A 20,505-nucleotide genomic window follows, 5' to 3' on the forward strand; every position below is an offset into this window, starting at 1 on the left:
GCCAGTGGTAGACAGACTGCAGCCTCGCAGCTGTGGCTTTAAAAGGGCAATTGATTCATTTGGAAATAACTAGCACGTGTGGCTTCATAATAGGCAGGAGAACTTAGTCTCCTCACATGCCAAAGTACAGTAGGGCAGTGAGATTTTTCCAGTGCCCACCACATCATACAGCCAGCAAGACACTGCAGCAGTGCTCCTTCCTTAGGTATGTCTGCAGGCTCCAAATGTGTAGCCCTCAAAAACAAAGGGAGAAATCCTTCAGTTAAAGCCCTCATAGGGAGGGGTTAAGTTCGGGAAGCAATCAAACAAAACAAAATAAAGTATGCAGCTAATGATCCAGGCTGCTGCAGCAGTTCAAAGTAAGGCTAAATAAATATCATTCTTAGTAAATGTTCTAGAAAGACACCAGAGCACCCTTCTCCAAGGAGCTGGATTTTCCCTTTATAGGCCAGATGAGGATGCTCCTTGCAACACAGACATGCAGCACAAGCCCTCTGAAGCAATCTCATATCATAGAATCATAGAATCATTAGGACTGGAAATGACCTCGAAGGCCATCTAGTCCAACCATCAACCCACTCCCACCATGCCCACTAAACCACGTCCCTCAGTGCCACATCTCCACTTTTCTTGAACACCTTCAGGGACGATGACTCCGCCACGTCCCTGGGCAGCCTGTGCCAATGCATCACCTCTCTTTTTATCCCAGTTGCCCCTCCTTTGCTAGGAGAGCGTCAAAAAGCGCTCCTGTGGGTCCTACCCCACTGGTGCAAGTTAGAAAGGCTTCACTCAAACCAGATGTTGCTGTTGCTGAATAGCAGGGAGCTGCCATGAAGCCCTGGCAGCCTGTCCATGTCCTCTGTATATACAAGCCAGGACCCATTCATAGGGCATCTGGTCCTGCAGATGCCATGACAGATCTTTGGGGTATATGAGGAAATTACTCTGGCATGAACTATAGCGCAACCATACTAAGAATGCATTCAGGGGTTCTTCTCTGACATAAATTATAACACAACCATTGTCACCTGGAGCAAACCCAGTCTCCTCCTGCCAACCAGCTGCACTACCATCCTGCTTGCTGCCTGCTGGGTCAAACCTAGAGATCCAAACTCTTTTCTCTCTGTGGACACAGAGCATCAACTCAGGGAGAATTTTCCCAGTGCATGCAACATTCCTGTGTAAATCAATGGGAACTGCAGAGTCTGGCCTGAAGTCAGGATTTCAGGATTTGACCCAATTTAACCTTGGCATAAATAGTTGCCCAACTCAATTTTTTTTTTTTTTTTTTTTTTTGAAGCTCAACAATTAACTTTCAAAACAGCTTTAAAGAAAAAAAAAGGCTTGAGTTCAGAAGTGCTGTGCTAGCCAGCAATGCTTTGTTAAAGTTACTTCCACTATTATGGTATTTGTTGGCATCAGCACTTTCTGTAAGTAAAGTGCCGCCCTGGGCTCTCCATCGAGGGCAGAGCTGTTTGAGCCCAGGGCCGAAGTCTGACTCTTCCCATATTCAGTACCCAGGCGTGGTAGTTCCTGTTATCAAATTCAGCCATCAGGATTTGGGTTTTTTTACTCACTGCAGCAAAACTCAGCCACGTGCAAAATGCAAGCCTTGCTCGCTGCTCACATCCATGGATCCTGGTGGCAAAGCTTTAACAGTAAGGCTCTGGGGGGAAATGGAAGACAAGAAGATGTAGGTGGTCATTACAATCTTGCATAGGGTTGAGCATGGCCCAAGGACTTACCTCTCTCTGCCCCTTCTGGTTTCCATGCAGTGAGCAAGGTCCTGCTTCTCCAGCTCCTTCCAATTGGCTCCTTCACAGGGCTGATGCAGATGAAAAGCTTTTATTCCCCTTGCCTTCCACCCACAACAAAAGGCATCATCTCAACCTTAAAAATTTTATTGTTTTAATTACTCCACTTTACTTAGGAGTTCACTATTCCATTACTTGTTAATACATTTAATAGAGCACAGGGGATGCCAGCACCTTCCAAGCCTGATGTCTCATTTCACCCCGATGCTCACTAGTAATCCTGCACTGAGCAGCCCCATGGCTTTGGACCCAGCCCAGCAGCACTGCCACAAACCAAGGTCTGGCTCTGGTGGCCGCTGCTACAATGGGAGGATAAGCATCAGAAGTCACTGCTGATCCTGCTGTGCCTGTTGGGCTAATCCAAGTGTATTTCTAGGGAGGGGAAAAACTGGTTTTATTACCTCTAGGGCAAATAAGCGCATCATTTCTTTTGGGTTTAGAATAGAATTGGCAGAATGGCCACTCGCAGGTTGTTAACCTGGAGTGGGTTTTAATAAATACTTAAAAGTGCTTTTGCTCAGTTGTGATTACAAACTTTATTCCGTCATGGAAGATGAATATAAAAAAAAAGCAGTTTTTGAGATTTAGACATAGGGTCTCAATTTCTTTCCCCACAAACATTATCCTCAAGGTTTGGCTCCAGACTTTCAGCCCTTCCAGCTATGTAACACCCTTCCAGGCTCTCCAGCCATGCCTTCCTTCACAAAGAACTGCAAAAATGAGAGCAAATGGTGATTTCAGCAACAGCAAAAAATCTCAGCATTTTCCAGATGCTGGAAATCCTTTACTTTTAGCCTTTTACTTCCCTGCTCCTGCTCTGCCTGTGACTCAGTCACAACGCAGCAGCGTAACTCTTGGCGCACCACCTCTCTCCAAATATTACAACTGTTGGGCAAACAGATTGCTCACTGCTCCCCATGCGCAGCTGAATGGATTACAATGTAGATTAGGATCAGGATTGCCTTCCTAAATGTTCTCAGCCTCAAAACAGGTGTAAGGCGAAAACACGTGAGGGAAATTATTTGCCACTGGAGAACCTCTCCGGGAGGAATTGTTGGATAAATACTAGCTGGAGATTGGGATCAGCAGCTGCCGAGCTGGGCTTTTCCCACTGGAGGCAGCTTGGGAGCTGTGTTATGGGATGCAGGCCCATGCAAAGCAATAACGCCGTTGCATGCGTGCGCTGTGGTAATTGCCCATGCACTCACATGCTGCGTCCTGGGAGATCCTGGTTAAATGGCAAATAACAAAGGAATGGGAAAAGAGCTGCCCCTGTCTTTTGCAGGAGAAGCAGGCAAAATAGGGCACTCACAGCTGGAGGACGAATTATAGAATGGAATGAAAAGCAGTGCGGCATCCGCAGGATTGATGCATCTGTGCAGCCTTTTGTTGACATAATCCAGCGTTTGCTGAGGCACAGGACAAGCCACAGGTCCAATGGCAACGTGTGCTATTGGCATCTTTGTTACAGAGAATTACCTCTAGCCCAAATGTGCGATAGATCAGTTTAGATTCTTTCCTTCAATGCATCTATGCTGGCTTCAGGTTGGGGCCAGCATGCATTTCTTGCCTGCTTTTTTCAGCTGGATAGACTTAAGCAAATGGAGATCATGTGACTTGCCAAAACCACCCAGTGAGTCACTGGTGCAGCCTAGATTAGATCTCAGGAGCTTTCTAGCTTTGATCTAGCCACAAGACCACATGGCCTCTTTCTATAGTCTTTGATGAAAGGCTACATAAACACACAGAAGGGAGTTTACTAAATTTTTGGGAGGTTCGAGTGTTGCCCCTGAGGCAGGCAAAATTGGAACGGGCTACAAACGGGCGCTTTGTGTGTATGTGCTGGAATAAAGAGAGAAAAGTACACATCTAGAGAGCTGTGAGGAGAGCCCTGCAGAGAACAAGATGCTCAGGAGGCTGTGCCATACCTGCCATCTGGGCCTTTCCACAAGAGCTGCTTACCTTATACAGAGAGCTCATTGCGTCATCCTGCAGAAAGTATAAACACATTAAGCAATGTTATTCTCTAAAACATCAACACATGAGCTACTTACAATGGACTAAAAAGTCATTGTTGCTTTGAGGATATATTTGTCCCAAGTGATTCATAACAATCTGTGGCACTGAGGCTACGAAGACTTCTAAAGGATGCCTCCACTTCCAGGCAAGTATCCACGGAAACAAGCCCACAAGTTTGCTTTGTTTGCTTCTTTTTACCTAGGATAACCTTTTAAGCTACTTTGCAGGCAGCCAAGCTCCCCGGACAAAGTCAGTGTTGATCCCCTGAGAGCGCTCGTCTCTGCTCTCTGTACCTGCTGCCCAGGACTCAGAGCAGCTCAGGTACTCTCTGCTCTCAGAATGGGCCCTGTGGTTGGGCAAGGTCTGTCCTCTGCCCTGGGAAAGCTCACAACCACTCAGATCACTACGTTTAACTTTGTAAATTGCTTTTCTTTTCTTATTTTTTTTCTTGCTCTGACCCCACTGTCCCTCCAAACTCAGCTCTGACTTGCAGGGAGACCTTCTGAAATATTCTGGATCCCGTGAAACCTCCACAGCCACCTGGCACCCAGCCCTCAGCTCTCAGAGAGCCACGTCACGAGGGTGAAGCAGCGTGTGTGTCTGTGTCAACACATAACAAAGCACATTGTGCGTACCCTGAGCTCAGGAACTAATACGTGCTCTGGCAGGAAGACAGCTGTACCAGCAAGAGCACAGGGTCATAAGCAAAGGCAATATTATCTCCTAGGGGACTAATAAAGACAAAAGACAAAGCAACTGTTTACTGTACTACTGAGAAGGCTGTGTGGGACAGTGCACTGGGGAACACAGCAGCTAGTGTCACACGGATGTTAAGCACAGGTAAATGTTCAACCCAAAAAGCATACAGAAACTCAACCTCAACTCTACCTAGCTGTCCTGGGCAATGAGACAAGAGTGTAACAGGCTCACCAGAGAGACTGCCTGAATTCCTCCTCTCCTGCTGCTCTTAACTCATCTTGTCTTCTTGATTTGAATACCTCTAACAGCATGACCACCAGTTTGGGCCGCCTGTTAATGCTGGTTGTAGAGGTGCAGGGTCAGCCCCTGGGATCTCTGTGCTTCTGCACCAGGACTGGGAACTGTATGTCTGCCAAGCTCTGCAAGCCTGTACTGCATTAGTGCCCCATACCAGCAGGAAATGTCCTCCTTCTGGTACTGTAAGCCACGAGATGTGATTTATGGAGTGAAGTTCTAATTAATAAAACTGGAAATGAGATACTGATGGGCAGCTGTGAAAAGACCACCTCGCTGCACAAGAGAACAGTGCATTCAGTCCTCCAGTCACCTCTTCATGGCTCAGAGGAGGAAACCCCACCAGGATTTTTAATCAGTGCACTGTTAGTTTGGTCACTTCACTCAGCCAACAGCAGCTCCCTGGAGCTGAAAAAAACAAAATAGAGGCTTGTTCCTTAGACTGTGCACAGCTCTGGGTAACCCAAAAGAGAGCCTCCTTTTTGCTGAATTGGAAGGACTAATCTCTGAAAATTAGGAGTTGCTGTTGTACCACAGATCATAATCAAATTAGATTTATCTCATCATGTAGATTAGAACACTAATTGCCAGCCTATGCATGCAGTGCGCACACACATCTGTGAACATAAACACACATCTCTGTACTCAGGAGTGCACACAAGGTTGAACCCAAATTCCAAATGGAGAGGATGTTGCTACCTGGTGTGGAGAGGAGGGTCTCCACGGTTGCAGTGCTGGACAAACACTGCTTCATCATCATCTTTGACTGCTTCAGACATCTGGGTTTGTCCATAAAGATGGTATCTGGGAGGTAGAGGATTGGGCAGAGCTTGTGGTGGAGGAACAACAGTTAAGCCATAGACAAGTGCATGGCCTGGTAGGAGTGGAAGAGATTGCGCTGGAGATTGGGTTCCTGCCAGTGAAACTTTAGTAGCCGAGGGGCAAGCTAAATCCTTGTGACCTTGTGGTCAAATTTCTAGCCACAGCTTCTGCAAGAGAGAATCCAAGTGGTGCCCTTGCTGAAGTCAGCAGACCTGAGAAACATGTATCATTGTCAGAATCCCAAGCACAGGCTGACAAACTTCGTCACTTCTTGGAGACAGAGGCTGGTGCATCACATTACTTCACTGTGACTGATGGAACTGAGACCTCTGCGGAGCAGCAGAGAGCACCGTCCTGGGGACACAGATCACCGACTTTTTTTAGTTATGACATGACTGAAGGCGTGCTCACCATACCGAGGGTGGGCTAAATGCACTCTCCCACGTCAGGGTCATTACAACGCCTTGCCAATGCTGTTCTTTGGTGTTCCCACTTCATACAAATTAATGGTACCACAACTGTTTGGTTGGTTTTTTTTTTGTGATCTCCTTGCGTCTCAGTTTTGTGTATATATGTGTATGTGTGTGTCTACATGCACAAATTTAAAGCTGGCACAGTTGGCTGGAAACATAAATGTAAAATAAGAAGTGTAAATGAAAACTGGAGCTTAGCCGAGAATACTCTGCTGGATGGAGATGGAGATGGAAAATAGATCTGTAGGGTAAGAAACAGCCTGTTTAGAAAAAGATGTAGAAAGAAGAATATAACTCAAAGAAGCAATGTATAAAGCAGGGAAGACAAGAGGAAACGGAATGGCAATGATTATAAACTACAAGCTAAAACAATGCAAGGGATTGATAAAAGGAAGCCAAAGGATTAATAGACTATCAACTGCCAGTTGAGTTAAAGAAATGTAGAAAGCATTCCAAAAATCCTGTTAGGAACAATGCTGCCTGCTGTCCCAAACACATCCCCATGGCAGCATAGGCCAATTGCTAAATGCAGATGGTAAAATCATAAACAGTGGTGCAAAAAGGCAGAAATGTTCAATAGCTATTTCTCCTCTGCATTTGGAAGTGAGCAGGATATTCATCCCATATGATGTTGCGGATGGAGTAAAGCGTTTACCATCTGGAACAAAGGAGGATGTGAGGCAGCATCTGCTAAAATTAAATGTTTTTCACATCATCTGGCCTGGCTATCTTTGTGTCTTAAAGGAACCAGCTAAAGCACTTGGTGAAGTTTTATATTTACAAATCGGGAAATTCCAAAGACATGGGAGAGTGCCAGGGCTGATCTGGGACTTCAAAAGCCTCAGTGGGACACTCCAGGGAGCAATCAGCTGCTTAGCAGGGCAGCATCCCTTGACAGACCAGACGTTAAGTCAGGCCTCCAACAATAAGGAATTAGAGGCTAAAAATAAAAGCAGCACTAATCAGCTGGGTTTCGTGGAAGGTAAGTCTCATTAGATAAACCTGTTGTCTATTTTTTCAGACAAGATTAGAGATCTGGTTGACACAGTACTCTTGGCTTTCTCCACCACATGACAGCTTGATTAATGAGCTCACATTATGCAGGATGAATAGGGCACACATCACCTGGATTAAGGCTTGGCTGAATGACAGATGTGAAAATTGTAGCTATTGATGGGGAAACAGCAACAGGCCAAAAATGTTCAACAGGGTAAAGCCAGGCACACGGAGCTCAGTGCTTCTGTAGCTGCATTCTCAGTAGCTCACCCTTCTCTGTTCTACAGTAGAGGGTTTGAGAGCCCAGCATTGCACGTGTGCCTTGGCAAGGTCTGTCTCATCTGTTTGCAAAGTACTGGGATGTATCTGCACAGTTACTTCCACTAATCAGGTGGAAAAGCAGGGAGGCGACGAAGATGGGCTGATATTTCAGGAAGCTGTGAGAAATGATGGACGATGAGAAATCAACTGCTGTCCTCAGGGGCAGCCTCCACACGCAATGCCATACTTCTGGCCTGACAAACCCACTGAGGCCAGCAAGCAAATCAGTAGCAGAGCTGGGAAGAGAGCTCAGCAGTCACTGGCTCTGGGCCTGACCCAGGCTGACTCACTTATCTTACACATGTTGCATCTTTTCCATGCAAGGAGCAGGCACTGACATCAGCAGAGCCCAGAACTCCTCCCGCTGGCCAGCATGGGCTCTTTCTTCCCAGCCAAAGCTCTGACTTCCACCGTCATAGCACTGGAGCAGCACCTCATAAAGCAGACAAACAGACACTGCTGAATAGAACTCTGATAGAAGGTGGAAGACGTAAGTTCTTGTATGCTCATTTTTGCATATAGAAACGATTGTATGCATGTATGATACATTTGCTCCTACTTTATCACTTCATGGTCCCTTCTGACAACTTCACTCTTCAGGAATTGGACTCAGTGCTTATGGGTTCCATCCAACTTGGGATAATCTATGATTCACAGGTAGGTCAAATTGTAGGTACTGCACAGTAGGAAGAAGACAGGTAAGGAAAACTTCTTTATGTGCATTCTTATTTGTTCCCACACTTGGCACAGGAAAGAGCTGGTGTCTTGAAGCTGCTTTAGTGCTGGGGCTGCTGGTAGAGCCTTGACCTGAAAAGAGGGCAAAATGATCTTTACAGGAAAGGGAAGAGTGAAACAAGGTAAACTAACTGGTTGGAAAACATTTTATATCCTCTGGAAACCAATAAGATTCATTTCATTTCCTCTGCAGTGCCTCTGCTTGATGTGGGATTGCTGCCAACTATGACATCTCCCCTAGGATCAACAACACAGAGACCAGGGATAACCGACAGCTGGACTCATTTGGGCCTTCCTTTCAGGAAACAAATTACACTGTGATTAATGAGCAAAGCAGAGGGCAGAAAGCAAGGCTTTGGGGGTGCTCCAGGAAAAGGCTGGGCTCCTATGCCTGTCCCTTTGGCCATTCCCCACCCATGTGGGGAATCGAGGTTGTTCCCCACTGCTGTAGTGGTGCACTGGAGACAGAGAAGGAACAGGAGTGTGGAAGGAAACTGATCCCCTCTCTGTGCAGGGGTCCCTGGGCAGGGAGCTAAACCTACAGTTGTATGGGGCAGGCAGGGTAGGCAAGAGCCCAGTCTGGCTGCAGAGCTGTAATAATTTGTTCCGGGGCTGTTTTCATCTGGAACAACCCTTTCTGAGCTATAATTACACTCAGTCACCCCAGAAAATCAGCAGAAACTCTAATCCTTTTAGCTGTGTGAGTACAATGAGAACAGGCACACAGCCAGTACACTGCTGCTGCCAATCCTGCAAGCACACCGCACTGCAAGCACCGAGCCCCCAACTATCTCCTATGGCTAGCTCCTTTTTGGAGACCTCAGCATGCAGCCATGCAATCATAGAATCATTGAATTATGGAGTCATAGAATCAGTAAGACTGAAAAAGACCTCTAAGATCATCTAGTCCAACCCATCACCACAATGGCCACTAAACCATGTCCCTCAGTGTCACACCCACATGTTTCTTGAAAACCTAGGTTCCACCATCATATGCACAACCAGAGTGAGAGGAGATGGTGTTGGGATGGGATTGCCTGCAGAAGATCCTGCAGGTCGGGCCCTGCATGTAGCTGTAGCATCCTGGAGCAGCGTGAGGCTTCCCCCAGTCACCAGGAAACCCCAGGTGGGGTGGACAGGGTCAGAAGGCCTTACTGGCCCCATGCCAAGGACCAAAGCGCTTGCTGAGGTGTACCAATACCTCATTTGTTTATTTGCCACACCCGTGGGTGAGGAAAACTGTATTGTTCCTGGTTATCTTGAGATCAATGCCAACCAGCATGACATGAGGGGCAGACAAAAGCATTATGCACAAAGGAAAAAAATTACCCTGGACTCAGTTCAGAAGGATAGGGGAGGAGATCCCTCTGCTCTACCTGCTTTTGCTGGGACAAAGCTGCACACGTCACCTTGATGCTCAGTGAGAAGGTGACAGTGCTGCCATGCTTTTTACTGCTCCGGAGCACCCAGGAAACACCACTTGCCTTTCTGGTGGATCTGCATAGCTTCGGAATTCACCTGCCCCTGGACATCCCCTAAGAGAGAAGAATTTACTCATTTTCCCAGAAGATATTTAATGGGAGAAGATTGCAGCTCCTTGTTGAGATGAGCACTGCTTCACCTCTTTGGAGTTCCAGTGGATATGCCTCCACTATACAGACTGATTGCAAATCTGCCTCCCTACCCTCAGGTGCCTATTTCACCATTTCCTAGAAGCACCCCACTGCAGTCATTGGCATCGTGCTGCACCTGGAACTGAAAGTTCAACAGAATCAAAGCGTATCTCTCAGTGGTGGTTGCTGATGGAGATCACTGAAGCAGGTGCTGACTCACATTCAGATTCTAGGAAGAGCTGAAGCAAAGTTTCAAGAGCACCAGAGCAGAACTCAGATGAGAGGAAACTTCTCCTGGTGAAAAAGCAGCAGGATTCAGAGCCTTGTGGGGAGACAAAAGATGAGATTAGGGCCGACAGCATCACAGCTGCAGCAGAAGGCTCACAGGGATGTGAGCTCTGCAGCTGGGATCAGGAATTTTGCAGGAGAAGAATCATGCATCAGTGTGGAGGATGTTGTGATGCTCTTGTGAGACCATGTACGGGCTGACAGTGGTGACAGCGGTGCTGAGCTGTGAGCACATCAGTGCAGGAGGTGCTACAAACAGGCTGTGTAGTTTTTCCAAATTGCTTGGTGCTGCTTTTTCTTTTCTTTTTTTCTTTTTTTTTTGTCACAAAGAAAAAATTCAATAATTTTCAAAGAGCATGACAAAAAGAAACAAACACTTTTTTTTTTTTTTTTGGTATGAAATATATTTTGCAATCTGAATATATATCTAATGCTTATAGAAAAATACCATTCTTATACAGCCATGAGTCAGGCATAGTTCAGTCTGGTTGATCCCAACAGATTCAACATTAATTTAGGTTTGTGCTGCTGAACGTTTGGTGCTCTCTGCTTTGGCCTGCATTAACCACAAGTTCCTCCAGGCACCAACACATCTTCATGGCTCAGTCAGTGTCACGGGCTGCCCATTGCACGGAAATAGCTGCAGGAGTGAGTTGAGGAGCTGGGGTGAGTTGTGCATCCTGTGCGGAGCTCTGGCACCTGGACGCAGCCTATGGGTCACACTGTCCCAGCCATGGAAGCTGCATGCCTGGAGAACACCAACGTGGAGCAAGGGCACATATCTACGGCATGGAAAGGGATGCAGAATGGGGCTGGCTGGCTCCAGGCTGCAGAAGTCAGACTGTATTTACGTGATGCTGCCTACGAGCTCCCAAGCCCCAGTTCTTGGCAGCTACAGCCTGATTTGTCTAGACTACATCTGAACTCAAGCTGGCTCCTGGCCAGCACAAACGAATCTCTCAACACTATGCTTCCCACATGTCCAATCTTGGGATTAGCATGGGCAGAGAGAGCTCCCATCTATCTGCAGCAGCCAAAGCAGTTGGATTTGCTAGAACACTTATCTCCCAAACTCTTTGACACATCTTATTTTGTATTTGCAGCTCGTGCAAGGGTCTCTGTCCTTGACTGGAGTTCCTTGGAGATACTGCAAAATAAATACTAACAATTTGCACTATAAATATATATGTTTTCTATCAGTTGAGCCAAAAGTGGATGAAGTCCATGGACAGCTTTCATCGATTTTACAGTGGGACATTTACTTTTGTTCAGAATAATTAAAAAAAAAATAACATCATACGGTTGTATGAAGCATACGGTTCATACGGTTAGTATATGAAGCAACACACATTCCTGGGCCCTGGTACACAGTCATCCATGCTATTTAATAGTGCAAATGTTCCATTGTGAAGTTCTGGCTGGCACTAACTAGCAGGCTCCCAGCAGCCTGCAGCTCCCAGGCAGGGCTGTCTTGCAGTCTACAAAGGCTGTTCAGCTCACAGTGGGCAGGTTGGGTACAGCTTTGTTATGATGGATAAGGGAATTAACTGTATGGACGTGGTGTTCCGCACCAGCTCACCTCAGGGCCAGAAATGGTCCCGGGCAAATTTATTTCTTACCAGTATAGACATAGCCTTTGGTTGTGACCACTCATTTAAGTGTGTGTAAACAGGTAATTAGGATTGCACAATTGTTGCTTGAAATAATTTAGTATGCCAGATCTTTACAAGAGAGTGGGTGCTCAGCACCCAATATGCAACATCTTTTAAGAAAGCAGCAGTAATTGTGTGTAATAAGCACTTGAAAACCTGGCCCCAGGGGTCTATATAGAAGGCTGGCAGAATTCAAGAGGAGTAGTTGACTTGGCTATTTCCATGGTGGTTTGGGTTGAGTTTTTGTTTGTTTTATCTTTATGACAGGTTTTGAAATTTGTGGCTTATTGTGGATGGCCAGATGGATGCAAGAGTAAAGAAGACTGTCTACTCAACATTTTCACAGAGAAAACTGCCGAGCTGGAATGTGAAGTCTGTGTAAGTCCAGGAGGGAAAAAGAACAGGAATGGTCAAAAACGAAGTCCTGCGGCTATTGGAACATCATCAGTTCTGGCTTCTGGAGGCCTGGTCCACCAAATTACAACCATGGAAGAAGGTGTTTTTAAAGTAATTATTTAAATAGTGTTAATTAGCTCTATAAAAATGAAAAAAAATGAAAAAGCTTTTTTTTTTTTCTTTTCTTTTTTTTTTCCCATTGAGGATCATAATAGGATTTATTTCTATGAGAAAAAATAAGGCTTTTTCATATTTCTTTAGCTTATTAAATTACCTCATGTTCTTTTAACCCACATTAGATTAATAGCAAGGGAAATTTCAAATACAACTTGATGTGATTTAATGTTTTCCCTTCATCAGCCTGATTACTGAGACCACATTCCTCAAACTCTTTCCTGCCGTGCCGATCATTCAGCACAGCCCCCGGACTGGGATAAATCCTGGATTACAGTGAGATTCTGTCAGACTCATGACCCTGCTTACAGCTGCAGCCACTCTTGCTGGGCTTTTGGCCCCTTTTATTGGGAGTTGTGGTGTTTGTGTCAAATTTTTGACACTGTTCTTCAGTTGCAGTTGGTTCTATTGTAAGTGGGCGGAAAAAGTCGAGAGCTTTCTGATTCAGGTTATCTGTTTGCAAAATGAATGCACGCTAAAACTGCATGCTAATTAGTCATGCAAAAAAAGAATATATGTACAGTATACAGATAGAGACATTCCCCCTCCTTGTAGGATCTCCAAACCTCTTGAAAATGTAACAAATAGTTCCCAGAGGTCACTTTATCTCCTCCTGAACTGCAGCCAGTGCTGGAGTGATCTGTGGCAAATATTTAACATTCCAGAGAGACAATTTAGGCTAGGAAGTGGAAAGGAAAGCCTTGTTCAATTGAAACTAGACGGAGATTTCAGATAGGCAGGATGTAAATACCTAAATTGTGTTTCGATTAATTACTCTGAGGTAGTCATAAGCTTGGTCACCTTTTATAAACAGTCATAAGAGGAAAGGAAAACTATAGAAAGGGAATTTCAAAATCATCCTTCACAAACATGAATGAGTTAAACAATATCTGATAAGAAGGCAGTGTCTTGGGTTTTATTTTCAAAACATCCCATGTGTAAATGAGTAATGCAACGTTCAACTCTTGAGCAAGTGGCCATGTACATAACAAGCTGTTTACTCAAGATACTTCCATCAAACACAATCAGGTTGCCTAACTAAGTTTGCAAGCAAATTTTACAAGACCCCCATTGCAACAGGTACTGACTGCAAAGACCTCACACAAAAGGCTAAGAAAGGATTAAAGCTAAATGTGACACTGATAGTGAGCATTGACGTACAGAAATGTTATCTCTGGGAAAACAGGAGCTGGTGACAGTCGGGCTGCTGGAAAATAAAGCCTGTCAGGGAGCCAGCAAGTGTAATGCTGGAGGGGAAACCTGCCAGTCAGGGGAAAAGTGAGAGAGGGGAAAGGTTTAGTGGGAGATTTTGTCCTCTTCTGAGATGCTTCACAGCACACAGCCTGGAGCAATTTGATTTGATTTGACTGCTTGAGGCAATGTGCCCTGGAAGTACATGTGCTCTGCAAGAGCACACACCATTTGCTTTTAAAGCTACATCTGATAAACGAGACCCACAATGAAACGTACCATTTTATCTCAGAAAAAAAAACTGCATAAAGGTGAACAGTAATCAGGAGGAGGTTCATATACTATTATTATTCTGAAAACGATTACTCTTCAGTACTGGAAATCTAAAAAACCTGCATATTTCAGTTCTCTGTCTTTCCAGGTTTTGGCACAGGAGCTATCAGTTTCTGTTAGTCAGACATTATACCCCAAGACCAGTGATGAGTGGCAGTCCTCAGGGATTGGTGCTGGGACTGTTGCCCCTCTGCTCTGCTCCTGTGAGACCCCATCTGGAGCACTGCATCCTGTTCTGGGGCCCCCAACACAAGAAGGACGTGGAGTTTTTGGAGCAGGTCCTGAGGAGGCCACAAAGATGATCAGAGGGCTAGAGTACCTCCTCTGTGAGGACAGGCTGAGAGAGCTGGGGCTCTTCAGCCCTACAGCAGCCTTCTGGTACCTGAACGGGATACTAGAACTGAACTATAGAAAGGTGGGGAGGGAATTTTTTAGAAGGACATATTAGCGACAGAACAAGGAGAAATGTTTTTAAACTGGAAGAGGGTAGATTTAGATTAGATATTAGGAAGAAGTTCTTTACTGTGAGGGTAGCGAGACACTGGAACACATTGCCCAGTGAGGTTGTAGATGCCCCCTCCCTTGAATCATTCAAGGCCAGGAAGCTTTGACATACTCTCCTGCATCATTTCCCTCTAGACTCCTTGACAAAGTAACCTTCCTTTGGGCAGCATTAAGATCAACTAAATGTTTAAAATGAGGAATTTTAAAGTTTATTTTTAAGTTTAAAGTGAGAAGAAGGAAGAGATAGAATCATGACCACTTTCTAAATCTTGGAATATATCTGGAACAAATATCAAATAAATATTTGAAATCCCAAAGGATGGGCAGCAGACAACATGTAATACTTCAAAGCAACTAATGTGGAATCAAACTTTCATTTTACAATATGGTAAAAGATTTATGGGATGAAGTTCCATCTCAGCTTTTATCTTGATAAAGTTCCTCTGACAGCCAAATATTGTCCAGATTAGTTACTGATATAGTAGTTAGCAAAAGAACTTGTACTTGGAAAGTATTAGTTTAACTGTGAGTTAATCACTCCCAGTATGGAAACTGTAGCTAGTGGAGTTCTGCCAGGGTTTGTCCTGGGTCACACTCTTCTAGAATGACTTGAGTAGTGACAAAGCTGCACATATGCTATTAGTCATGGTCAGAATTCAAAATGATTGAGAATTATAGAAATGGGCTGAAAAAGGAAGGGTACAGTGATGCAGGTGCAAAATGCTACGTGTGTGCAGAAATAGAGTAACTAGACAGATCTGGGACAGGGAACAGTTGTTTAGCCAGCAGTTCTCTTTCGAGAAGACTCTAGGTTTATAGTAGATCACATGCTGAACATGAATCAGCTGTGTCATGGGATTGTGAAAGAGACAAACATTGTATTGGGTTCTGGTAAGAGGAATGCATCTTGCAAGATAGATGAAGTCATCCTTCTCCACTTATCATTGGTGAGGCCATGGTTGGTGCATTATGTTGAGGCTGGGGCAGTTCAGTAAAAATATGAGCCAACTGGGGAGAAACCAGAAGGGGGCAGTGGGAAAGATCAGTGATGTGAAAAGCACTACTTTGTCATGCTGATACTGGAGAAATTGCAGTCAGCTTAGACAAGACTAAGGGAGAACACAGGAGCATTCTCTAAACGCAGAAGGGCTACTTATTATTTTTTAAATTTAGAATGTGCCATGGAAAAAAAAAATAGTGGCTTACATTTTATCAGGAAAATCCAGATTATTCATTGGGAAAAAAAAATCTGATGATGAAAGACAATGAAGCACTGGAATCAATTGATATGGTAAAGCTTGAAGGAAAAGTAGTGCAAGTGCGCCGGGAATTACATAGATACAACGTTTTTATTTTATTTTATTTTATTTTATTTTATTTTATTTTATTTTATTTTATTTTATCTTTTTAAAGACTCTTGTTTTTAAACAAGAAAGATCATCTTTAGAGATCCATTTTTTTTTCCCAGAGTATGGGACAGCATGTTTTAGGTAACTCAGTATTATCACACAGCTGCAGCTGAGGTTGGAAGGGACCTCTTGAAATGGTCCAGCCCACTCTGCTATTCAAAATGGATACATCCAGAGAAGGTTACTCTGGGCCACAACCAGTTTTACTTTGCTCTGAGAAATCTATTCCAGTGTTTGAGCATCCTCACATTGGAAACTGACCATCCTTTTCACATGTGACCTTTCACTGGATTCATTCCTGCATGGTAAATGTACCTGGCACTGGACACAGCATTCCAGATGTGTTTCACTAGGGCTGAGCAGAGGGGAAGGATCAACTTGTGATGACATTCCGTCATACAGATCATCAATGAAAATCTTACTGGTGCCCATTACCAACTGCTGAGGAACACCACTAGTGACTGTCCTGCAGCTAGGTTTGTGCTACTAACTGCAACCAGTCAAGCCTAGTAATTCAGTCAGCTTTCAGCCCACCTCACTATCCAGTTATCTAGTCTGTATTTCATCAGTTTGCCTACAAGGATGTTGTGGGAGACAACATTGAGAACTTGCTAACGTCAAGACAAACAACATCCTCTGCTCTCTGTTCACCCACCAGGTCACTCACCATATTGTAGAAGACTGCTGCACTAATTAAGCACAACTTGTCCTTCACAGATCTATGCTGTCTGCTCCCAGTCATCTTCTTGCCATTCAGATATTTGGAAATGGTTTCCAAGGCTGTTTGTTCTGTTTGTTTCTCAGGGAGAGAGGTGACTTCCCTGAGACTGAGGTGAATCTCACTAGCTTGCGGTTTCTCAGCTCCTTCTTGCCCTTCCTGAAGATAGTATCAGCATTTGCTTTCTTGTAGTTGTCAGGAACCTCCCCAGTTGCCACAATCTTTCAGAGATAATCTAGACTGACCTCACACAGATATCGGCCAGCTCCTACAGTACTGATGGGTGCACCATACCATGTCCCATGGACTCGCATAAGTTGTTTAAATTTCCTTTGGCCATAGGGTTCCTGAAGGTAGGTCTAACCAGTGAGGACCAAGGTGAAGAAAACATCAAGTTTCTTGGCCTTTTGCACTTCCTTTTTGTTAGGTACGCTAGCCCACACATGGGTGTGTGTGCATTTTTTATGGATGCATCCACAGTCTTCCTTTTGCTGATGATGTACCTTCAGAAACCAGTCCAGGTTTGTAGTCCAGATTGTGATCCAGCTTTTTGTCTTGCTCCCACTTTTCAGGATCCTATGCTCCATCATCTCATGGTCATGGCAGCCAGGACTTCCCTGTCCCTTGACATGCTGGACCGGTCTCCTTGTTTGTAAGCATGAGGTCTTTCACCACATAAAGGTGTGTCAGTGGGGGGAAACTGCCATGTGGAGATGTTCAGGAAACAAAATTGTTTCCCAACTCTGGTCTGAAGAATAATGGAGCTAGGGTATAGATCTCCTTATTTTCATCCCATCAGTCTGCTCTGCTCATCTTCTACTGCATCTAGACAGGACTTACTTCTGGATTCATTTTGCTATCAGGAATGCAGGCAGGGCTGGGCAGGTATCTGTGTTAAACTAGCTCACTACAGCCAATCTGAACCACATTTCCCCAAATCCTCTTGATGGAGTACGCAAAAAGAATTATCAGAAATGTCTTCTGGGGCTACAAGAGATGGTAAAATATCTGGAGAAATGGTAGGGATGGGATGTATGAGGGAGAAAGAAAAAAAAAAAAGAAGAATGGAAAATAAAAAAAAATAGGCACGGCAAGAAAATCTGTACGTAAAACATCACTATGGGAGCCAGAAAGGCTGATTCAAATTATTCTTTTACTACTGATCTGAAATACAGCTTTAGATGTACCTTAACTCCTGCCTTTTCTTTGGATTGTTCTTTCCTCCTCCAGCTGCAGATATACTGAGGACAGCATAGGTAAGAGGAAGGGCTTACCCAAGGAAGATCTACCTCTGCTTCCATGCTGCCAAGCCTGCACCTATCATGTGAGACCAGCTGTTATGTGGCTGTGCAGCTCTCTTCCTTGTCTGCCTCAAAGAGATATGTAAGCTTCTGTGGTGCAGGAACTTTTCCTCATTCTTGTAATAACGTTGTGACCTTAGGACCCAGAGATAATCAGACTGAACAGTGGATTTCCACTGCAGAGGAACAGGTTTGGTCCATCTTCCCCACGCCTGGCAATGGCCATGAGTTCAGTGCTGTGGTGGCTCTTCTTTTCTGACTCAGTGAAAGGGAGGATGTTTGTGAGACTGGAAATGAATGGGGTGAGCTGGAAGATATGGAGGTTACTTTGATAGGGAAATACAATAGATTGGTTTATTTTTCCTGTTTCCAGAGAAATATTTTCTTTTCTTTTAGGATAGATTATTCTTCCACATAGATAGGGGCACTTCACATGAGCTCATCCAGCATTTGTCAGGTTGTTCTGAGCTATAATCACAGGAATAATAAAAAAAAAATGACAGAACCCCCTTGTTCTGCAAACAAAACATGCAAAATAAAACCTATGTGAAATGTAAGGGAGAAGAGGACAGGCAAAGTTATCACCTGCTGTAGTCAAATGGCAAAGCCCCAAGAAGGGATATGGCTTACACTTAAACAAAGGAGCATTACCTTTTGCCCTTGCTGGAAGTGAATCAGCTGCAAATATCACCTGCAATTGATTGTTAACCCGGAAAAACAAATGACACAATCTTTGCAGAAGGGCATGTGCAAGGCACTGGAGACCAGTAACAAAACAAAGAAGAGATCAGCAGTCTGCTTGCAGAGAGAAACTCTCTGAAGACCACAGAAGCCTCTGAAGCACATTTTTTGGGTATGGAGTATCTCTGGAGGCAGGCAAATAAAACTTGGCTTGCCCTGAAGTTAATGAAAGTATTGCCACTGGCTAATTTCCTGGGGAGCAGGCTGGGAACTGCACTGCAGCCTCTAAACTGGGATTATACAAACTGCAACAGTACTTACTGGCCTTGGCATGTGAATAAACAGCAGGAACAAGTTTCTATGCCATGAGCAATGGAGAAATATTTACCTCCCCGAAAAGTCAATATTTTAGCACAAACAGGATCGAGAGACTTTATGATGGTATTTTGTTTGTAAGCAAACTTCAAAGCTTTTTATGAGTTAGTTTTTTAGCTACTATTATTTACATTTTTAATGCAAAAATATTTCCCAGAAGACTGAATGGGAAGAGTTTATGGCCCCAGCAAACAAAGTGACACACAGCACTTCAGTGCTGGCTGGGCAGTGGGAGTGAGCATGCTGGATGCTGGGCCAAGCCTTTTCTAAAGGAGATGTTCAAAGTGATGTCTTCAGCCTGGGTTTCTGGCTCTTTCTAAGCGACATGTTGTGCAAATAGTCCACAGATTAATGAGATCTTTTCAGTGCTCCCCACTTACGAGAACTGTGCATTGACTCAAAGTTTAGGTGGCTGTCTTTTGAAATCCTGGCCAAATCAGTCTTTCACTGTATTCCTCTAAGGGAATATTTCTGAGAGTTATTTTAAGGTTCTCAATCTTCCTGTCAAACAATTTGGGGGATTAGAGGTGAGTGACCTTAGGCACAGAGGGAATGAGGCCAGGTACCCACCTTCAGCTAGAGAGTGTTCCTACAGCCTATGGATACACTGCTCTATGTTCTTCATAGCTCCTGCATTTAAGCAGTAATTCAGTACTCTCACCTCTTCTCATTGACAGTACAGGAAGATGAGGTAACCATTTTTCTAGTTTACTGAAGTACCAAAATCTGAGCAGTGAAGTGCCTGACCTGATGCTACTTGACAGGACAAAGACCGAAGTCTTATCCTTAGTGGTCCTTTAAAACCTACTGTGCAGATTCCCTGCTCAGCTCCATAAAACTGCTGAGAGACAAATATCAAGCTTTGCTCCCTCCAAATTCCTTAATGAAAACTTACACTTTAATTTTGAAATGCTGTAAGAATACGGATCCTGGCATACGCTTCATACCCATCTCTATGGCTCTAAATAGATAGTTTAAATAAAAGATGAGCAACGAAACTGTAAGGTCATGGAAAGATCTTTAAACATGCAGAAGTGTGGAGTCTGCAGTTTTTTCCTCTACCCCACAAATTATTAATTTCCTGCTTTGATGACTTTAAGCATAAACGTAATGTTAGTGTGGCCTTTCTGGTTCTCTTTGTCCCATAGATTCCAGAGGAGGAAAAAAATGCCATAATTTGCATCACTTCGCTGCATGTGAAAAGAGAGATTTCTCTCACATAGTGCTTCAGAACTGCCCCACTTAAAATCATCCTGATAACACTGCCTAAGAAATTACAGCTGAATAGTCATTGCTTCTGCTGCTATACTCTGCCCTGTGGATGGCTAACATGACAAAGAAGCCAGGGTTTCCTGGAGTATCTCAGTGGTCAGGATGCTGGCAGATAGTTCAGGCACAGAGGGGTTTAATTTTGTTTCTATTCAGTGACCTTACATAAATCATTTCCCACCCTCTGAAAGTGCTTTGAAAATGATGGCTGACAAGTGGTATATAAGAGCTTAGTGTTTTAGCAGGGCCTGGTAGTCATTTCAACACAGCCATTTTGTAATCAGAGAGACAATGGTTTATACTGGTGCCAATGCATTTCATTATAGGGCCCTCCAGTACTGTGTCATTCCCAGTGGCATGGCTCACTGCTGTGCCATGAACACCTCAATGCTTTCCCAGTATCCTGAGCTCCTCATGTCTGCATTACT

General features: G+C 44.3%; 3 long non-coding RNA genes across 4 annotated transcripts in view; 2 read left to right on the top strand and 1 right to left on the bottom strand.

Moving 5' to 3' along the window:
- LOC128091579 (uncharacterized) overlaps positions 1–20,505 on the top strand; it is a 460,071-nt gene that overhangs the window by 145,306 nt on the left and 294,260 nt on the right. The window lies entirely within an intron of this gene.
- Positions 1,673–5,901, bottom strand: LOC128091573 (uncharacterized). The gene is made up of 3 exons (XR_008211467.1): positions 5,526–5,901; positions 3,777–3,803; positions 1,673–2,524 (listed from the first exon to the last, which is right to left on the bottom strand). It is a non-coding gene; the product is annotated as an uncharacterized LOC128091573 (long non-coding RNA).
- LOC128091572 (uncharacterized) lies at positions 7,768–12,287 on the top strand. 2 transcript variants are annotated; one of them, XR_008211466.1, is made up of 3 exons: positions 7,768–7,928; positions 8,039–8,095; positions 11,994–12,287. It is a non-coding gene; the product is annotated as an uncharacterized LOC128091572 (long non-coding RNA). The 2 variants fall into 2 exon arrangements; XR_008211465.1 differs by lacking the exon at positions 8,039–8,095.

Source organism: Tympanuchus pallidicinctus, unplaced genomic scaffold, assembly GCF_026119805.1.
Source record: "Tympanuchus pallidicinctus isolate F22 unplaced genomic scaffold, pur_lepc_1.0 scaffold5, whole genome shotgun sequence".
Lineage (NCBI taxonomy): Eukaryota > Metazoa > Chordata > Aves > Galliformes > Phasianidae > Tympanuchus > Tympanuchus pallidicinctus.